General features: G+C 40.3%; 1 protein-coding gene across 6 annotated transcripts in view; it reads right to left on the reverse strand.

Annotated features, from left to right (window-relative positions):
• Positions 1-20,515, reverse strand: part of FRMD6 (FERM domain containing 6) — a 254,916-nt gene that overhangs the window by 67,436 nt on the left and 166,965 nt on the right. Inside the window, exons 1-2 of one of the 6 annotated variants that reach the window (XM_033188052.1) lie at positions 20,178-20,300; positions 14,083-14,158 (exon numbers count right to left, since the gene is read on the reverse strand). The exons of 1 other annotated variant lie outside the window; for it this stretch is intronic. The gene's annotated coding sequence lies outside the window, so the exon portion shown is untranslated. Of the gene's footprint in view, positions 1-14,082; positions 14,159-17,921; positions 18,014-20,177; positions 20,317-20,515 lie in introns of those variants that run through there. 4 more of the 6 variants (XM_033188051.1, XM_033188054.1, XM_033188050.1 and 1 more) reach the window with 4 other exon arrangements.

Below are 20,515 nucleotides of genomic sequence, written 5' to 3' on the forward strand. Positions count from 1 at the left end.
GGTGCAGGGGCTCACACCTGTAATCCCACCACTCTGGGAGGCCAAGGCAGGTGGATCACCTGAGGTCAGGAGTTGGAGACCAGCCTGGTCAACATGACGAAACCCCATCTCTACTAAAAATACAAAAAATTACCTGGGAGTGGTGGCAGGCACCTGTAATCCCAGCTACTTGTGAAGCTGAGGCAGGAGAATTGATTGAACCCAGGAGGTGGAGGTTGCAGTGAGCCAAGATGGTGCCAATGCACTCCAGCCTGGGTGACAGAGTGAGACTATAAAACAAAAAAAAACAAAACAAACAAACAAAAAAACAACAAAAAAACATATACAAACCCTCAGCAAACCAGTAATAGAAGGGAACTTCCTCCATCTGGTAAATCATATGTATGAAAAATCTATAGCTAATATTACACAAATGGTGAAAGATGGAATGTTTTTCTCTGCTAAGACTGGAAACAGGCAAAGATGTCTGCTTTCACTATCCATTTTCAACATGCTATTGAGCTCCTCTCCACAGCAATAAGACAAGAAAAGGCATCCAGACTAGAAAGGAAGAAGTAAAACTATCTGTATTTGCAGACATGATTGTCAATGTAGAAAATCCTAAGACATGTCTAAAAAACCTATTATTAAGTTTATGAAGGTCCAAAACAGAAGGTCAATACACCAAAAACAATCAGTTTTATTTCTAAATACTATCCAATGATTGGAAATTGAAATTTAAAATATCATTTATAGCAGCAACAAAAATACTAAATATTTAGTGATAAATTTAACAAAGTGTAAGACCAATACAATGAAAAACAATATTTCTTAGAGAAAGTTAAAAAAAAAAAGAAAACCTAACTAATCAGGTGTGGTGGCTCATGCCTGTAATCCCAGCACTTTGGGAGGCTGAGGCAGGCGGATTATGAGGTCAGGAGTTCGAGACCAGCCTGACCAACGTGGTGAAACCCCATCTCTACTAAAAATACAAAAATTAGCCAGGCGTGGTGGTGTGTGCCTGTAACCCCAGCTACCCAGGAGGCTGAGGCAGGAGACTCACTTGAACCCAGGAAGTGGAGGCTGCAGTGAGCTGAGATTGCGCCACTGCACTCCAGCCTAGGTGACAGAGTGAGACTCCATCTCAAAAACAAAAACACAAACAAAAACCCGTAACTAAATATATAAAAATGTACAACAGGAAGACTCAATATTGTTAAGGTATCAATTCTCCCACAACTAATCTATATGTTCAATGCAACTACAACCAAAGTTCAATTAGTGTTAAACATGAGTACACATAAAAAATCCAAAGCTAGTTAATAGTACTGTACCAATGTCACTTTCCTGGTTTTGAAAACAGATTACAGTTGATTATCATTGGGAGACTCTCTACACTATTTTTGCAACTTCTTGTGAGTCTAAAATTACTTCAAGCCGGGTGCGGTGGCTCATGCCTTTAATCTCAGCACTCCGGGAGACTAAGGTGGGAGGAGCACTTGAGGCCAGCCTGGGCAACATAGTAAGACTCCCATCTCCACAAAAAAATAAAAAACAAAAAACTAGCTATATGTGGTAGTGCATGCCTGTGGTCCCAGCTACTTAGGAGGCTGAGGCAGAGGACTGCTTGAGCCCAGGAGGTCAAGGCTGCAGTGAGCCATGATCATGCCGCTGCTCTCTAGTCTTGGCAACAGAGTGAGACCTGTCTCTAAAAAAACTGAAATTAAATTAAATTACCTCAAAATAAAGTTTTTTAAAATCCCAGGGATTTTTTTTTTTTTTTTTTTTTTTTGGTAAACATCCACAATCTGATTCCAATCTACTTCAGCCCTTATACAGAAATTACAGGTCCAAATTGAAAAGCTAAAACTCTAAAAGTCATAGAAAACTTACAAAGGAAGATCCTTGTTGCCCTGGTGTTCTTAGGGCATTAAAAACGTGAACCACAAAAATTTTGCTTTTTAATTCTGCTCTTTGAAAGTCACTTAAAAAATGACAAAGAAATCATCAGAACAGAAAATACATTTTTAAAACATATCTGGAAAAATAAAAACCATATCTGATTAAAGACTTAAATCGAAAAATTTATAAATACTACAACTCAAGAACAAGGCAACTCTTAAAAATATGGCCAAAAAAGTTAAACAGTCACTTCACCAAAGATATACAAATGGCAAATAAGCACTTGAAATGATACTCAACATTATTAGTCATTAGGAAAATGCAAATAAAAATCTAAGTCAGATATCACTACACAACTGCTAGAACGGTTAAAGTTAAAAACACTGACAACAGCAAATCCTACTGAGAATCTGGAGCAACTAGAACTCTCAGGGCAACTAGAACGCTCAGACGTGGCTGGTGAGAATGTTAAATGATACAGCCACTTTGAAAACGAATTTGACAATTTTTTATAAACATTCACTTACCATACAACTCAGAAATGAAAACTTATGTCCCAAGATTTATATAATACATAGATGCTTACAGTAACTTCATTATAATAGCTCCAAACTAGAAACAATCCAAATATCCACAAACAGGTAAATGAATAAGCGAACTGTGACAACTGAATACCACCCAACAATAAAAAGGAACTACTGATATGTGCAACAAAATGGATGAATACATCATGCTAAAGTGAAACATGCCAGATGCAAAAGCATCTAGAGTGGCAGGGGAGGAGACTGACTAAAAAGGAGCTGTAGAAAACTTTTTGGCTTGACAAAAATGCTCTGTATCTTGACCGCAGTGCTGATTACATGATGATATATACATTTGTCAAAATTCATCAAATTATTTACTTAAAATTTGTTTATTTGTATTGTATATGATTAATCATTTAAAAAGCTGATTTGGGGCAGCCGTGGTGGCTTATGCCTGTAATCCCAGCACTTTGGGAGGCTGAAGTGGGTGGATCACTTGAGGTCAGGAGTTCGAGAAAAGCCTAGCCAACATGGTGAAACCCTGTGTCTGCTAAAAAATTACAAAAATTAGCTGGGTGTGGTGGTGCATGCCTGTAGTCCCAGCTACTCAGGAGGCTGAGGCAAGAGAATCACTTGAGCCCGGGAGGCGGAGGTTGCAGACAGCCGAGATTGTGGCACTGCCCTCTAGCCTGGGTGACACAGGGAGACTCAGTCTCAAAACAACAATAACAAAAACACACCAGCATTATTTCATTCGAGCTTCACAGCCTTCTGCATTCTAACTTAAACACTTTAAGTTCTGGGCTGGGCACGGTGGCTCACGCCTGTAATCCTAGCACTTTGGGAGGCTAAGGTGGGCAGATCACTTGAGGCCAGGGGTTCAAGAACAGTCTGGCCATCATAATGAAACCCTGTCTCTGCTAAAAATACAAAAATTAGCCAAGCATGGTAGTGAATGCCTGTAATCCCAGCTACTCAGAAGCTGAGGCAGGAGAATCACTTGAATCCAGGAGGTGCAGGTTGCAGTGAGCTGAAATTGTGCAACTGCACTCCAGCCTGAGTAAAGGAGTAAGACTCTGTCTCAATAAATGAATAAATAAATAACTTCTAAAGAGTAAATCAAGCAACTGTCCTTAGTATCTTACCCTTAAATGTATCATGTGTAATCATTTCAAAACACCTTTCTTTTCACTTCCCTTTTCTAACCAGTTCTATAAATTAATAAGAGGATTTTCCAGGGTAACAGCTGCTCTGAACAAATGACTGATAATGTGAATTATCTATAATACACTGATTAAAAATTTCCTGAAAATTTACTCATCAGCAACACGAGCCTAGTTCAAGAATATGTAAGGCAGTAATTAAAGGAAATGTTGTTTTATAAGTTAGATAACTTCAATTAGCTTTCCCTGCTAGGTTTTACTCTACAACTTATATTTCATGAAAATTTATCTTTACTTTTTTTAGGCACCTGTAGAAACAAATAATTTAGTCAATTATAAATCATTAGCTCTCAACATCCTCTCCCACAGATTTAAAATGAATGAGGGTTCAGAAAATGAGTACTTGAGCCAGGCGCGGTGGCTCAAGCCTGTAATCCCAGCACTTTGGGAGGCCGAGACGGGCGGATCACGAGGTCAGGAGATCGAGACCATCCTGGCTAATACGGTGAAACCCTGTCTCTACTTAAAAATACAAAAAACTAGCCGGGCGACGAGGCGGGCGCCTGTAGTCCCAGCTACTCGGGAGGCTGAGGCAGGAGAATGGCGTAAACCCGGGAGGCGGAGCTTGCAGTGAGCTGAGATCCGGCCACTGCACTCCAGCCTGGGTGGCAGAGCAAGACTCCGTCTAAAAAAAAAAAAAAAAAAAAAAAGAAAATGAGTACTTGAGTTTTAAAATATTTTATTTTTAAGATTTAATTAGAATTTATTTTAAATTCTAGATGAGACAACATTTATTAAAAACTGTTCCTGATTTTAATTTCCTTAAATATCCTTAATATTACACTTGAAAATCTTGGGTTTCTTTGAAGTAAAACCCTTAAACATATCAATTTTTCTGAATCTCCTTCTATAATTATAAGTAACGTGAGTTCCTCAAAAGAGATTTCTGAAATGGCACCACTGCAGCTGACCTTTGTTTCAGTGTGTCACTAAACTATGCAAAAAATTAACTTTACCACTATATTTAGATGGGTTAAGTATAGAATTCTATTTTCTTTGGAAGAAAATACATAAAACATTTCTGATTGTTGTGATAAAACATACGCAACCACACAAAATTCCACTCTATATTTTGGGTCACACATGTCAATAAATTTACTGCGGAGTTTTTTGCAGGATACCATATTACTTCACTCTTCCAAGCGATAAAGTATTAATTTTTCAGTTATGGGCTTGCAGTATTAAATAAAGGTGCTATCCACTAGTAACTGTTGGGGGATTACTAAGTTTATTTTTTATATCCTATTTCTGAAAGCCATGAGAAAATTCCTCATTACAAATACCTTTGAAATAATTATAGTTTCATAAAATAAACGTTGTTTTGTAAGCTATTCATATCTGAATTTTTTTTTTTTTTTTTTTTTTTTTGAGACAGGATCTTGCTCTGTCACGCAGGCTAGACAGGCTGGAGTGCAATGGCATGATCACAGCTCACTGCAACCATGACGTTCCAGGCTCAAGCAATCCTCCCGCCTCAAGCTCCAGAGTGCTGGGACCACAGGCATGCATCACCAAACCCAACTAACTTTTGTATTGTTTGCAGAGACAGAGTTTCATCACGTTGCCCAAGCTGGTCTCAAACTTCAGGGCCCCAGCAATGTGCTTGCCTCAGCCTCCCAAAGTGTTGGGAACACAAGTGTGAGCCACTGTGCCAGGCTAATATCTGAAATTTTTAGCCCAATTTCCCATTTGTCCTTTGTTTACTTATTTAAACAGAGTTCAACTCAGGTACCAAACAATAAATTCTAGAGCTATAAATCATAATTTTGTTTATCACTAATGCAATGACAACAGCCAAGTTAAGTTCTCAGTGAAAAAACTTTTTAACTATTATTTTGTTCCAAAATTACCTTTTTATTTGTTTGTAAGGTTAAATTTTTACATTCCAATTACTTCACAAACTGCCATGGAATATGTATGAGAATGTTAAGGAATTCAGAATTCAGTCCTGTTACAATCCCCACTTCAGTCCCCACTCTTAGACCAGATCAGATTGCCCTAAAGTCTCACAGCACCTCTACTTCTTAGTAACACTTTTTGAAATTAAGTCATTATGTACTCCATTATTTAAATCTGCCATTCCTGCTAAAAAGTGAAAGCTTCAAAAGGGAAAGTACCACAGTAAACATACTATTTACCAAACGAATAAAAAGATAAGACATTTAAAACAGTATTAATCATTAGGAAGAAGCATATCTAAAATAATAAAATGGCACATAGTCATGAGCCATTCATTCATCTGGAAGCATCATCCATCTATGTAACAGAACTAGGGAAATGGCAATAAATGAGGTGCTTAGTGAATTACTACTCAAATGGATTATATAAATGTTACTACAAAGCTACAAAGGAAATGGCATAGTAAATTAAGAAAGCACTATGTGAGGAAGTAGATTTCACATAAGATTTTGATTACGTTCTACTTCTTCTATAAGTGTCACTATAATCATAGATTATCACCCACTGGAAGTTAAATCTAACAATAGAGTATTAGTCCATCTTCACGCTACTGATAAAGACACACCTGAGACCAGGCAATTTACAAAAGGAAGAGGTTTATTTGACTTACAGTTCCACGTGGCTGGTGAGGCTTCACAATCATGGCAGAAAGTGAAAGGCACAACTCACATGGCGGCAGACAAGAGAAGAGAGCTTGTGCAGAGAAACTCCCATTTTTAAAACCACTAGATCTTGTGAGACTTATTCATTATCACGAGAACAGCACGGGAAAGACATGCTGCCACGATTCAATTACCACCCACTAAGTTCCTCCCACAACACATGGGAACTGTTGGAGTTAAATTCAAGATGAGATGTGGGTGGGGACACTGCCAAACCATAGCAAATAGCTAACCTAGAAAATTTAAAATAAATTTGCTAGGTGTTAGTAAATTAAATAATCATTGTCTTCAAGAAACTAGTATAGCTGGGGAGCTAGAAATGTGCTAGGTTCCAATGATGTGATACAGGCAATATGCAGCTCAGATGCAGCGGAACGAGAAGCCAGAAGCAGAAACATGAGGTAGACGAAGTGTGTATGCATTAGACACGTCAATGGGAAGAACAATTTGGCTAGATTTAAGGAACTTTGAGAAAAAAATAAGTATCTAAACACAAGGTTAGCAAACTCACATGCCTACCAGGGCAGGAGCAAAGAAGTGAAGCCTGTAGGATGAAAAATGCCTACAGTGTCTTGGCCCCAATGTTGGGGAAAAGAGAGTCTCTGCCAGGGACAGTGGGAGACTGCAGAGCACACACCCTGTATAAAGGGGGAAGCTGTTATGTTGCTACAACAGACCTTGCCAGGCCTTCAAATTTTTCTAGAGAAGGTATGAAACTCAATTTTTTTAATGTAAAATTTGTCTGTTTTTAAATGTTGGCAAATAACTGTGTTAAAAGCCAAAACACGTCTGCAGCCAAACTTGTTGGTGGGCCACAGGCTTGCAACTCTGGTTGGCATGATGAATTCCACCCTAAGAGATCTGGACTTTATTCTGTAGTCACTGACAAGTGACATAACATTTATTTCAAAACTTGCTCAGTTTTATACCTCTGCATACTCCAGTATCTACAATGTAAAAGCCTTAGCACTGGGAAATTACTTCACATTGGCCTGGTGTATTTCGGTTACAAGCCAATTATATTCTAACTAACTGTACTGTAACTTAACTAACTGTAGAGTAACTTACAAGTTTCAGCTGAAAAAACATTCAAAATGATACTAATAAAACAGTGCTGGCAAACCAGTACCTAAGAGAATGCTGACATTATAGGCAGGCACCACAACCCACTAGAAACACACATATAATCAATCACCAGAGCTCCACTTCTCAAAAACCTTGTGCCCTAGTCCACTGCAAAGGAAAGTCTGCCCTTTCCAGCGTTTTCTAAATTAGCAACTTTCTAAAGACTAATACTACACTTCGGTACTACTAAACACTAAAATATATGTAACTAAGTTTTCGTTCTACCAATCACTCTAAGCTTTTAACTATCCAAAAACAATACTTACGCATTAAAGGCCTATGGGTTAGCATTTTAATAAGCTTAGAGAAAGAAAAGATAATTAGTATCAGATACTTGTTGATTCATTTTGATGACAGTATTACAGACAGCAAAATTCAAAGGTAGTTCCCAGAAAATTCTTGGTGTATAATTATAAAATACAGGACTATGAAAATTGCTTCATCACATGCTTTGAAATAATACTTCATGATGAAAGTCATCAACAAGGTATTTAAAATTTTAAAGAGGCAATTTTTCTATTACTCAATTTGCTCTGGCTCGTGGGATTCACTAACCCGAGCCATTTACTCTGTGAATGACGGCTTCCAGGCCAATGGGGCACTATGCTGTGTGGCCTAGTCAGACCAAACCTATCATCATTGCCGAAAAAGAAGCCAAGTCAAAGCACATGTCTCACCTTTCATGTAAAAGGACTGCTATGGTTTGAATGAGCCCCCCAAAAGTTCATGTGTTGGAAACTTAATCCCCAATGCAATAGCACTGGGAGGTGGGGTCTAACAACAGGTGACTGAGTCATGAAGGTCAAGTCCTCATGAGTGGATTAATGTAGTTATCACAAGAGCAGGTTGTTATAAAAACCAGTCCGGCCCCTTGTGCTTTCTGTCTTGCCCTTGCTTCTGCATTCCACCATGGGATGACCTGGGCCAGATGCTGGTGCCGTGCTCTTGGACTTCAGGGCCCTCAAATCATAAGCTGAATGAACTTCCTTTTTCTAAAGTGTAACTTTTATTTTAAATTCAAGGAGATGAGTACAGGTTTGTCATATAGACAAACTTGTGTCATGGGGGTTTGCTGTACAGATTATTTTGTCACCCAGGTATTAAGCCTAGTACCCATTAGTTATTTTTCCTGATCCTCTCCCTCCGCCCAACCTCCATCCTCTGGTAAGCCCCAGTGTGTGTCCCCTCTGTGGGTCCATGCGTTCTCATCATTAAGCTCCCACTTATAAGTGAGAACATGCAGTATGTGGTTTTCTGTTTCTGCATTAGTTTGCTGAGGATAATGGCCTCCAGCTCCATCCATGTTACTGCAAAGGACATGATTGCATTCTTTTTTTATTGCTGCATAGTATTCCATGGTATATATGTACCACATTTTCTTTATCCAGTCTACCACTGATAGGCATTTAGCTTGATTCTATGTCTTTGCTATTGTGACTATTCCTGCAATGAACATATGCATGCATGCATGTGTCTTTATAACAGAATGATTTACGTTCCTTTGTGTGTATACTCAGTAATGGGATTGCTAAGTCGAACTGTATTTCTGTTTTTAGGTCTTTGAGGAATCACCACACTGTCTTCCACAATGGTTGAACTAATTTACACTCCCACAAACAGTGTATAAGCATTCCTTTTCCTCCACAACCTAGCCAGCATCTGTTATTGTTTTTAACATTTTAGTAGCCATTCTGACTGGTGTGAGACGGTAACTCATTGTGGTTTTCATTTGCTTTCTCCAATATCAATGACAAGCTTTTTTCATGATTGTTTGCTGCATGTATGTCTTCTTTTGAAAGGTGTCTGTTCCTGTCATTTGCCCACATTTTAATGGATTTTTTTCTTGTAAATTTAAGTTCCTTATAGATGCTAGATATTAGAACTTTGTCAGATGCACAGTTTGCAAATATTTTCTTCCATTCTGTAGGCTGTCTGTTCACTCTGTTGACAGTTTCCTCTGCTGTTTACTTTAATTAGATCCCATTTGTCCATTTTTGCCTTTGTTGCAATTGTTTTTGGTGTCTTCATCATTAAATGTTTGCCCATTTTTATGTCCAGAATGGTATTGCCTAGGTTGTCTTCCAGGGTTTTTACAGTTTGGGGCTTTATATTTAAGCTTTTAATCCATTTTGAGTTAATTTTTGTATATGGTATAAGGAGGCGGTCCAATTTCAATCTTCTGTATATGGCTAGCCAGTTATCCCAGCACCATTCAATGCATAGGGAATTCTTTCCCCATTGCTTGTTTTGTCAGGTTTGTCACAAATCAGACATCTGCAGGTGTGTGGCCTTACTTCTGGGCTCTCTATTCTGTTCCACTGCTCTATGTGTCTGTTTTGGTACCAGTATCATGTTGTTTTGGTCACCGTAGCTCTAACAGTTTGAAGTTGGGTACCATGATGCCTCCAGCTTTGTTCTTTTTGCTTAGGATTGCCTTGGCTATTCAGACACTTTTTTAGGTCCCATATGACTTTTTAAATAGTTTTTTTTCTAGTTCTGTAAAGAATGTTAATAGTAAACTTCCATTCTTTATGGACAGAATACCCTATGTGTGGTACTCCATTAGAGTATCAAAAACAATCTAAGACAAGGATCAATAGGTTGAATTAAAGAACACATCTTTACTAGAAATGAAAAAGTCTTTAAACAAAGTATGAGTATTTTCAAGATACAGTTCTCATCCAAAGACATTTAATAAAGAACTAAAAAACTGCATAGAACTGTTTCTCTATTTCAAAATATACGAACTACAACCTATATACTAGCGCCCTACCAATAATAACTAGGGAGAAGGTCAAAGGCTCCCTAACCCTGACAAAGCCTGCTGAAGATACGCATGGCCTCCAACATTCCCATTTCCAAAGTCCCGCTGCACATCCCATCAGGCATATTAAAATGTACCCACATCCAATATTAAATATTTGTAATATACAAAACTTTATTACAAGTAATAGTTATCTTTCAGAAATTTTTTGTTCTCTTTGCACTCAATCCAATAAGGTTTTCATCCCTACTCCTCCAGTGACACAGCTCTTGTCATCATCACCAATGACTCCCCAGGTTGCTAAATCCAATGAGCAACTCTCAGTCTTGACCCTACTTGACCTCTCAGCAACATGTGAGCTAACTGATCCACTCTTCTGCTGGAGATATTTTCTTTGACTACAGGGACATTTTTCTAATTTTCTTCCTATCCTCTGCTTGCTCCTTCTTAATTTTCTTTTACTGATTCCTCCTTATCAACACAACCTCTAAAAGATGAAGCATCCAGGTTTAGCCCAAGACCAACATCACAATTAGAAAAACAATTCATAGTTCATTCTTCCACTGTGTAGGTCAACAGAGTTAACAGTATCTTCTAGTGATAACATTGTTACTCAAGGAATGGAGACACTTAATTGGGTTCACTATGTTGGAAAAATGTGCTTAAAACACTTTCTTGTATTATGTGTGTGATTTCTTCTCTTCTCTACAAACTGTAAATACTGATATGCCCCAAGGCTTGGTCCATAAGCCTCTTTCTCTGACTACACACATTCCCAAGTGATCTCATCCAAATTCTGTTGGCAATTTCCAAATTTGTATCTCCAACCTAGACCTATTCCCTAAATTCCAGATTCCTACAGCAACCAGTGATTCTATTAAAATGCAGATCAAATCATCTCACTCCTCTGCACAAAACCCTCTGATGGCTCCCCATTCCACTCACAGTCAAGCCCTGAATACAGTCCACGCAAGCCAAACATGTGCTCTCCAAACATCTCTGACCTTGTCTACTACTCCTTCTCTCCCTGCTCTCAGTGCTCCACCACTGTGGTCTTCTCCCTGTTCCTAGAACACACCAGGCATGCTTCCACCTGATGCCTTCACTAGTCCCTCTGCTGGAACACTTCTCCCCCAGCTAGCTGTGTGTGGCTCTCTTCCTCCTTCAAACCCTCTTTTCAGTGAGGTCTACCTTGACTACACTCCTCCAAATCGCAAAGTCCCTGCCTCCCTTCCCCAGCACTCCTACTGTCCCTTAGCCTGCTCCACTTTTTCTTTTTCCCATCAGGCTTATTACCTTCCAAAATACTATAACACTTATTTTGTTATGCTGATTGCCTCCTAATAGAATATAAGGTCCATGAAGGCAGAGTTTTTTTTTTGTTTTTTCTTTTTTGTTTTCCCCCTTTATTTTATTCACTGACATCTCTCAGACCTAGACCAGTGCCTGGCATGTACTAGGCATACATTATATTGAATGCATGAATTTAAACATTTAATAATTTTAATTTCATAGTTGTCTTTTAATATTTGAGATTTTTACCAGATCTTGTACATTTCTGTTGCTCCTAGAAAAGCCCCTTTTCTACAGGCTTGAAGGATAGAAAAATCTCAGCCTGACTTCACGATCCAGTATAAATCCGGTGGCCCCAGGAAGGGTGGGAACATCCCATGTCTGACCATCCTTGATTTTGGACCCTAAAACCAAAGCTCTACTTCACACTCATTTGGAAACATCTAGTATCTTTTCACACCCATGTATTTTGTTCCCCCAACTAGACATGAAACACATTGGCAGAAATTGCACAAGGTATTCAGCACAGTCCTGAATACTTCATAAAGACATAAAACCTGGTTTTTAATGGACTTAGTGAAAATTTTTAAAGTGTTAAGTTTACTAAGCTCAAGATTTTACACACACAATCACAACGGGAACTGGGTTATCCGGACTAGGTCTCCTGCCCTTGAATGAACAGATCAGAATGATACAGCGCGAGTCTTCTAGAGGATCCTGTACCGTTTTCAGCTGAGCTTGTACTTAGGCTAGTTAGATGAAAATGTATCTTTCTAAGGTGCTTAACTGTGTCTTTCTTAAGTTTCTTTGAATGAATCGTTTAAAATCTCAAACTCTGGCCCTCATAACAGAAAATCACAAATGGTTCTGACCCACATTATATAAACTGTGCCAATGATTAGGGGGTGGGAATAAAGACCTGCTTTATATCAGTAACAGTGGCTTTCTTCAAAAGTACTCACATGAAGCCATGCAGGGAACATGGGCAAAAGACATGGGCCACTCAGTGGTATTCTTTAAGTTTAAAAGAACTTTGCACAACATCAGCCACCGTAAAGAAAATTTTTAAAAGCTGCAGGCTGGCTTTTTTGGCATATGGAAAGAAACAACTATCTAGCAGACAGAAGCTGAAAGACTGAGACGGCTGGAAATTAGAAGAGAATTAGGAAAAATAACTCGATCAATTAGTAATCAGTGCAACAGGCCAGCTGCCCCTACTGTAGCAACACAGACTTCCCAGTATCTGTAACTGAGAAATACTAGGTTTTGTTGCCTGCTTAATGCCATCAAAAAACAAAGTTAAATCTCATAAAATGCTTATAAATGAAGGCTTGGGAACCTCCCATAAAACTGTAAGTCCTTTTACACATCACTTCTTTCTGTCTTAAGCAGCAATAGCTAACATCACTTAAGACATTTATTATATATCAAAGACTACATCAGTTGTTTTACTTGTACCATTTCACTGAAAAATAAGAACAATCCTGCGGGATAGTTATTATAATTATCTCCCACTTTACTGATGAGGAAAAAGAGGTGTAGAGAGTTAAGTAACTTCCCCAAGGTTACACATGGGAGAATACTGGAGTCTGGATTTGGGCCCCAGGGGACTGATCTCAAAGCCCTCATTCCTATCATTATATTTTACTATCCCTCTTCTATGCTGTCTTCAATATGGATTACTCTATTCTGTAGTAATTTCACTGAGCAACTTGTCAGAGCTGTGGCCCTATGGTCAGCATATTTTTTATTTGTTAACATTACATATGCTAAATTTTTGCTGCGATAAGCAGTATCTTATTCAGGTAGGATATATAAATACCACATACTTATAAAATTCTCTAATTTTACCTTCTCTTCACCTTTTTAGTGAGCCTAAGCTGAAGCTCTGAGTCTTTTCTTAAATAATAAAACCGCCCTTTATTCTTTAGGGAAACATAAAAGAAAATGTATACATGAATATTTTTCCTTTGCAAGCGCTTTGTTTTATCTGTTAGATATCTCAGTGAAATCATTATCTTATGTTTTACAATAAGTACTTCCTAGAGACTGCCACAGATTTTGGCGTCAGAATTTCACTGCTGCTCTCAGCAGATAAAGACTGGATGTTTCCAGGGATCTTTAAGAAATGATAACTGGATGGGGGTGGAAGGAAGACACAAAAAGAGAGAAAAGAGGGAGAAGCATAAAGGCAGGAGGAGTCCAAAAAATGAATTTTTGAGATTTTCTTACGGATGAATTATTCCAAAAATATTGACAAAACAGTCCTTTGAAGTTAGGGTCCATCCTAGATCATTTATGGATTAACAAAAGAGTGAATCAAGAGGGACCTCAAGAGATCTCCTACTTGATACTTATAACCCAAAGTCTCATTAGAAAGCCCTAGAAGTGAGGGAGAGAGAGAAAACTGGGAAAAGGCAAGCCCCAACAGAGCTCTGTATGGAGGGCAGAGGTACAGCAGGCTGAATGAAGAAAAATTCTGCCTCACTGGGCTACAGATCCATTTCCTCTGGGCAGATCTGAGTCTATCTGAACAGAGCCATAGAACACCTTTGCCTGAATCAGAAAAGGGTACCCATCCTCCAGGCAGTGAGCCCCCCGATGGACTCACTGCTTGGACGACATAGTAGGGAGGTGGTTTTCAGACCCACCTTGCATGGCAAAACCTGCACAGCTACAGTTGGTAGCCCTGATCTTGCCTTCTCTCTCTCCAGCAAGCACGTGGCACTAGAGGAGACAAGATTGAGAGTCAGAGCAGCTTGTACTATTGGTGCTGTCATTAGCTGTGAGACTTTGTATAGTCATTCAACCTCTTGAGGCCACAGTGCCTCCATCTCTGAAAAATGATGTGGCTGGCTAGATGTCACCTAAGGCCTCCTTCCTCTTATCAATTGTCAGCTGAAATCTGGTAATATCTAGTTGGTATATTCCAAACTATATCCTTAGGATACGGTGACTGAGTCGAACCTTTAAAGTGTTCTTAAGAATGCTTTTTTTCCTCTCACATCTTATTTCTGACGTTCCTTTTTTCTTTCAATCTTAAGACCATACTCAGCTTTCAACCCCAAAGTGCTCAACATTTTTTAGAGCCATCAAAAGGTCACCTATCATGTACTGTCCTCAAATTACCCAAATATCCACCAACAAAATGGACAAACTGGGCATATTCATTCACAGAAATAACAGAAAAAAGACCTACTGCTACCTACATCAATTTGGATGTATCACATGACATTATGTTGAGCTAAAGATGACCAAAAAATGTATATTTTATTGCATTTAAATGCAGTCCAAGAACAGCTTAAAACTAATCCGTGACAATAAAAGTCAGAATAATAGTTATCCTGGGGACAAGGATGATGACTGTAAAGAGAGGCTGGTAATGTTCTGTTTCTTGATTTGGATGCTAGTTGTCCAGATGTGATCATTTTGTGCTGTACACTCCTGATCTGTGCATTTGTCTGGTTGTGTATAATTCAGCAACAAGTTCAAAGAAATAAAGCTACAGGGACCAAAAAAAAAGTCATCTACTGAAACTGTACACACAAGTGCTACTACCTGTGGGGAGAAAATTAATCACATTTTATTTAACCCAATCAGAGAGAAAATCATCTGAAAAGTTAAGTGAGAAACTTCATTATATTTCCTAAAATATGCATCAAGAAAATTGCTTAATTTTTTTAAATGATTTCCTCCCTCACATGAAACTGTGGCTATAAATTAATACAAAATATTGTTTTTCTGTCTTCATATACCAGTGAAACATTGTTGCTCAAAGTTGTATAAAACATGTACAAAGATAATGTTGTTGGAAAAAATCTGAAAACACCCCCCAAGAGGATCCATTTGGAATACTGAGAGTCTAAATAGATATTTTTGGTCAGAATTATTCCAATTATCAGCACATTAATGCCATGACTTGGATAATGACCAAATCACTACCTAGTTTCTTGCTGTATCGATTTAACTTAGCTAAGAAGGCCGTACAGGTGGGGAAAGATATTCAAGAAAATGCTATGCTGGCCGGGGGCGGTGGCTCAAGCCTGTAATCTCAGCACTTTGGGAGGCCAAGGCGGGCAAATCACGAGGTCAGGAGTTCGAGCCCAGACTGGCCAACATGGTGAAACTCCATCTCTACTAAAAATGCAAAAATTAGATGGGCGTGGTGGCGGGCACCTGTACTCCCAGCTACTCAGGAGGCTGAGGCAGGAGAATCGTTTGAACCCGGGAGGCGGAAGTTGCAGTGAGCCAAGATCGCGCCATTGCACTCCAGCCTGGGCGACAGGGCAAGACTCTGTCTCAAAAAAAAAAAAAAAAAAAAACAAAAAACAAAAAGAAAAGAAAAGAAAATGCTATGCTACAGACAACTCCAAGGAAGCCCCAGGAAAACACTGCCTTCTCCTGGGGCTGTATTTGGTTCATCTGTGAATTTGTTTCAGCACATTCTTCTCTTCTTGACTTGAAGTGATACAATCAGCTGAGAGATCAATGATTTCTTTCCCCTTCTCAGTGTTCTGTAATTCATCTTTGATCAATATGGTATATATACTGCATGACTGTTCCGTTCCATTTGATGTATATAAAAAGTGATCATACACAAACTTGTATCAGAATTACACCACTAAATCACATAAGGTAATGAGAAGCACAGATTGCTTGTTTTTACCTAAAACTTCATAATAACTTCAGCCATTACTGCTGTAGAGCACCCTCTGGTCCCACAGCATGGGAGGTAGACAGTAGTAGTTTCCTCAAATATTGGGGGACTAATTATTTGTAGAATCATTGGTACTTAAACAAAAAACGTTTCCGGTCTTTGAAATGGGAAGTGGCTTTTGGAGTGTACGGGATACAGTTATAAGCATCCAGTCCCTGCACATTATTTAACACCAAACTAGTGATTCAACACTAAGACAGGCAGTTTCCAGGATAACTATCAATTAGCAGTCCTATTTCAAGTTGTATACAGACCTTATAGGGCACCTTAATTCTAATCATTCTAATCCTTTTTTCTCAGCTAAAAATACCTTATTCTTACACTTCGAAACAGTAAGTTCTCTCTACTTTGGCCTTGTTTTAAATACTTATCCTTCTAACTTTAAGTTTTCCTTGCAACAGAATGTCCAGTATTCTACTTCCTCGTTCCTCTCAATGTATCCCTTTAACTTGTTTCTATTTATATTTAAAGGCCCCCAAAGCCTCTTCCTGAGGATAATGTGCAACTCAGAAAGCCCTCTGGACTACCCTCTGTATCAAAGTATAACCACAGAGACCAACAATAACATTTTGCCTGTTTGGGTTTTACGGAACATACATTATAAATGAAATTTCACTACTCATAAAACTCCTTCGCTAAATCTTTCCCATTCCCCTCTCCTAACTCTCCATTGTTTTATACACAATCACGACATAAACACACTCCCAAAATGTGTAATGATATAATCATACAAAGACTTCCTAAAAATACATAATTTTAATGTGTGCCACAAACAGCCTTTATAACTCTAGTACTAGGAGTAGACGTTTAAAAATATACTGACTTTTAAATAAATTGTGTTTGTTGTTCCTTGTTGGGTGTGGGGAGGAGGTAGGGGATCATCAAACAAGGACAGATTGCTGTATCTGAAACCACAAACTGTGTTGCAGTAGGATTCTACTGAGGATTGTAAACACATTTAAAACTTTTTTTTTTTTTACTTTAAAAGAAGAAAGTTGAAATTGCAAAAATGAAAGCCAAAGCTTCTATGCTTTACCCATAAGGATACACTAACCGAGTATCTCCTGTTTTCTCACTTATGAAAGAAATACGCTTTATCTACCAAACCAGGGCATTTATGAGGTTTGTATTAATGAACAGAAAAATGTACAAATGCAAAAAACTTTCTATCCTTTAGAAGACTTAGTATTAAATCGACTTTAGGGAAAGCCCAAGAAATTTCGTTCTCAACTCAGAAAACCACCTAAGGGATAATTTGTGAATGCCATCTGGGATCCAGGCAGTCCCATCAACAAAAGGGAAAACTTGTTGAGATCATCCAAATCTAAAATTCACATACATTTTTACATCTGGACTGAATTAATCTTTTCTTGGTACTGGCTTTCATGTAATAAAATAATTGTTTGCAGGTTTTATTTTTCTAAAAAAAAAAAAAACCCACAACTTTAGAAATCAAAATGTGCAACATTCAAATCAAAAACTATAAAGAATTTCTTTATCATAAAAGTTAGTTGTGAGACAGGACTCATTTATACTCAACTCTGAACCTGACAGCTTAGTCAAAAACAATTCTGTTTGAAACTTTCATTCCAAGCATCTGCCACAAAAAGCTATGCAGTCTATTACATCATAAGTTCAGAAAGCCAAAAGCTTTATAAGTATAGTTAAATGTGGAAACAAAATCCAAAAACTAGAAAAAAGACCCCCCCCCCAATTCAGCTAACCTAGTTGAGTAACAAATTTTCTTAAGAATTTGTAACTAAAAACTGTTACCTAGCACATTGGCATTTTGCTTTCAAAAGTAGCGTCTTCATCCAGGCCCATGCTGTTTTCAGTTTTCCTGTAGAGCCAGGAGCATCATAAATCTGTAAGTTCAAATTATGTACTTAAAACTAGCAGCTTACCCTTGTTGCCCGCAAAAAGAAGATACTGGAAATAGGAAAGATTTCCTGCCCCTTAAAATGTCTTGAGTACTGCAAGAACTGCTGATTACTGTAGCCCATCAGTGTCAGATCTCAGAGATTCTTGCAAGCAACTCAAAGAGGGGGAAATTAGTTCATATTACAGTCAGTCTGCTTTCTGGAGAAGATGTCCTGCAGATAACATGATATTAGATATCCCCTGGGGGATCCTTTTCATCTAATAATCCTACTAAATGTCCACTTTAATATGAAATATGAATCCAATATGTTTACAAACATACCGGGAAAAGTATTCAAATGCCAGCTGTCTCACATTGTGAAGTATTTTCATTTTTAACATAAAACGTTTATTTCTCAAAGCCACACCTGAGAAAATGATTAGGTGCCGTTAAGTTTTATACTACAAAGGACATCAGCAAAGGCATCTGTTTTCCTGCCTCTCTTCTGGTCTTCTCCTCTCCCCTCCCCCACTCTCCATCCTGCAGGCCATTTGTAGCTCCTGGTTGTTAAAATTTCGACAGTAGTCTCATAATGCTCTAAATTCTAAAAACAAAAAAAAATTCTCATCCTTTAACACTGCTGAACCTAAATTCATGCACTGCTCTAAGAAGGAAACCCAAAAGTCACAAGCCTCTTTAATGACAGATGTATTACGGAAAATTTTCCCCACAAAGTTTTGATGCTGTGAAATATCAACTCCCTGAAATCACAGAAAGGAAATGACTTACATTCTTGGAAAATGAAGCCACTAGCAGCTTTCTCCAACAGCATTTTCTAAACCCCAAACTACACCCTGTGGCAAGAGGGAGTATTTCGTGCAAAAACTAAATTTAAATAGATGCTTATAAAACCAATAAACAAACATTGCCCGGTCCCAGAGAAGAACAGAAGAGAATCATACTCGGAAAGCCCAGCGAGATACTTTTTCTCCACATTCAGAAATGCTGGAGAGCACAGGCTGGAAGTCAGAAGCAACCTGAGAACGCTTGAAGTTTTCCTTCTCTGCTGTGAGCAATGCACAGCTCCTGAGGGAAATACTGGCAAAAGAGATTTTGCTTAAAAAATAAAAATGAAAAGGGTGTTAAGGGGGAAAACGAGCTAATATTTCTTTGGACACTAGCTACACAACTGCACGGCCTAAAAATCTGCCAGCTTTCAACTTTAAAATACGCTTATTTTGACATTTTCCCATCTATTCGTGCCTTTTAAAAAAACGCCCGCACCATTAGGCTATGCTGTCCCAGGACTCGAGGTGTTGTTGTAATTCCTGTAGACTTTACACTTACACGGGTGGACACCAGCTGTCCATACCTGACAGTGCCTGGCCCTTCCGGAGCCGAATCCGGTGGTCCCATTCGCCTGGGGCTCCGCCAGCGCACCGCAAGCTCCTCCAAAAACCCAAATTCTGCAGGCCGCGCCCCCAACTCGTATATCACCCAGGCCCCAGTCTGGCGCCGATCTGCCCCAGCTCAACCTCCAGCTCCGCCGACTGGGCACTTTCTGGGACTCGGGGCAGACCCTGCGCTCGGGTCCCTTCCCGCAGCCGAGCTGTCCGGCCTCTGCGCGCGCACAACAAGGCGGCACGGCGCAGCCCCCGGGAGCGCGGGACACGGGTGCCGGTCCCGGCGCCCAGCCACAGCGACACTGACCTGGGCGCCGGGGCCCGCCAGGGAACTCTGTGATCCGGCGACCTCCGCGATGCAGAGGACCAGGCGCGGTGCACGGAGCCCAGGCGCGTAGTCCGCAGCCGGGACCAGCCTCCCGCCCCAGCCGCTGAAGCGGCCCCGAGCTCCACGCCTCCCCCGCTGCCAGGCTCGGCTGCCCTAGGGCCTCGTCCGCCTGTCCCGGAGTGGGCGAGCTCCGACTCGCGGAAAAGCGACTTTCCCGCCGGTGCCCGACACCCAGAGCTAAGGGAGCGAAAAGAAGACGAAGAAAGAGGCGGAGAGCGGGGCCACTGCCTTCGCTGGGACTCGCGACTTCTAGAAACCCTCCCAAAACCCCGTCCCGCCGCCGCCCCGCCGGCAGGGGGCACAGCGGGCGTCCGGGGCGCGGCGGCTGGGCGATGGAGCGAGCGGAAAGGGCCCAGACACCGGGTTCTTGTTCGTACCTCGGAGAAAGTATTGAGCACCAGGCGTTGGGCTCCGTGGTCAGCCCTCTGAGTCTTCCTGCCGGCGCCGAGCCTGCCCCGCTCCTCTCAGCCCCTTGGCCCCGCCAGCCAGAGGAGCACTCCGCGTCCGCCCCGCCCCCCGCCCACGCCTCCCGCCCCGCCCCCTGAGGCACCGCCCCCTGAGACCCCGCCCCCGGCCCGCCCCGACTGGCTGCGGGGACTGCAGAGCAGCGGGAGCTGAGAGCCGAGCTCGCGACCGTACGGGGAGCGCTGGTCCGCCCCGCCCTGGACCCAACCAAGCGTCCCGTGGAGGGGTGCGGCCACTTGGGGGCAGGAGA

Source organism: Trachypithecus francoisi, unplaced genomic scaffold, assembly GCF_009764315.1.
Source record: "Trachypithecus francoisi isolate TF-2019V2 unplaced genomic scaffold, Tfra_2.0 Lachesis_group3, whole genome shotgun sequence".
In the NCBI taxonomy this organism is placed as follows: domain Eukaryota; kingdom Metazoa; phylum Chordata; class Mammalia; order Primates; family Cercopithecidae; genus Trachypithecus; species Trachypithecus francoisi.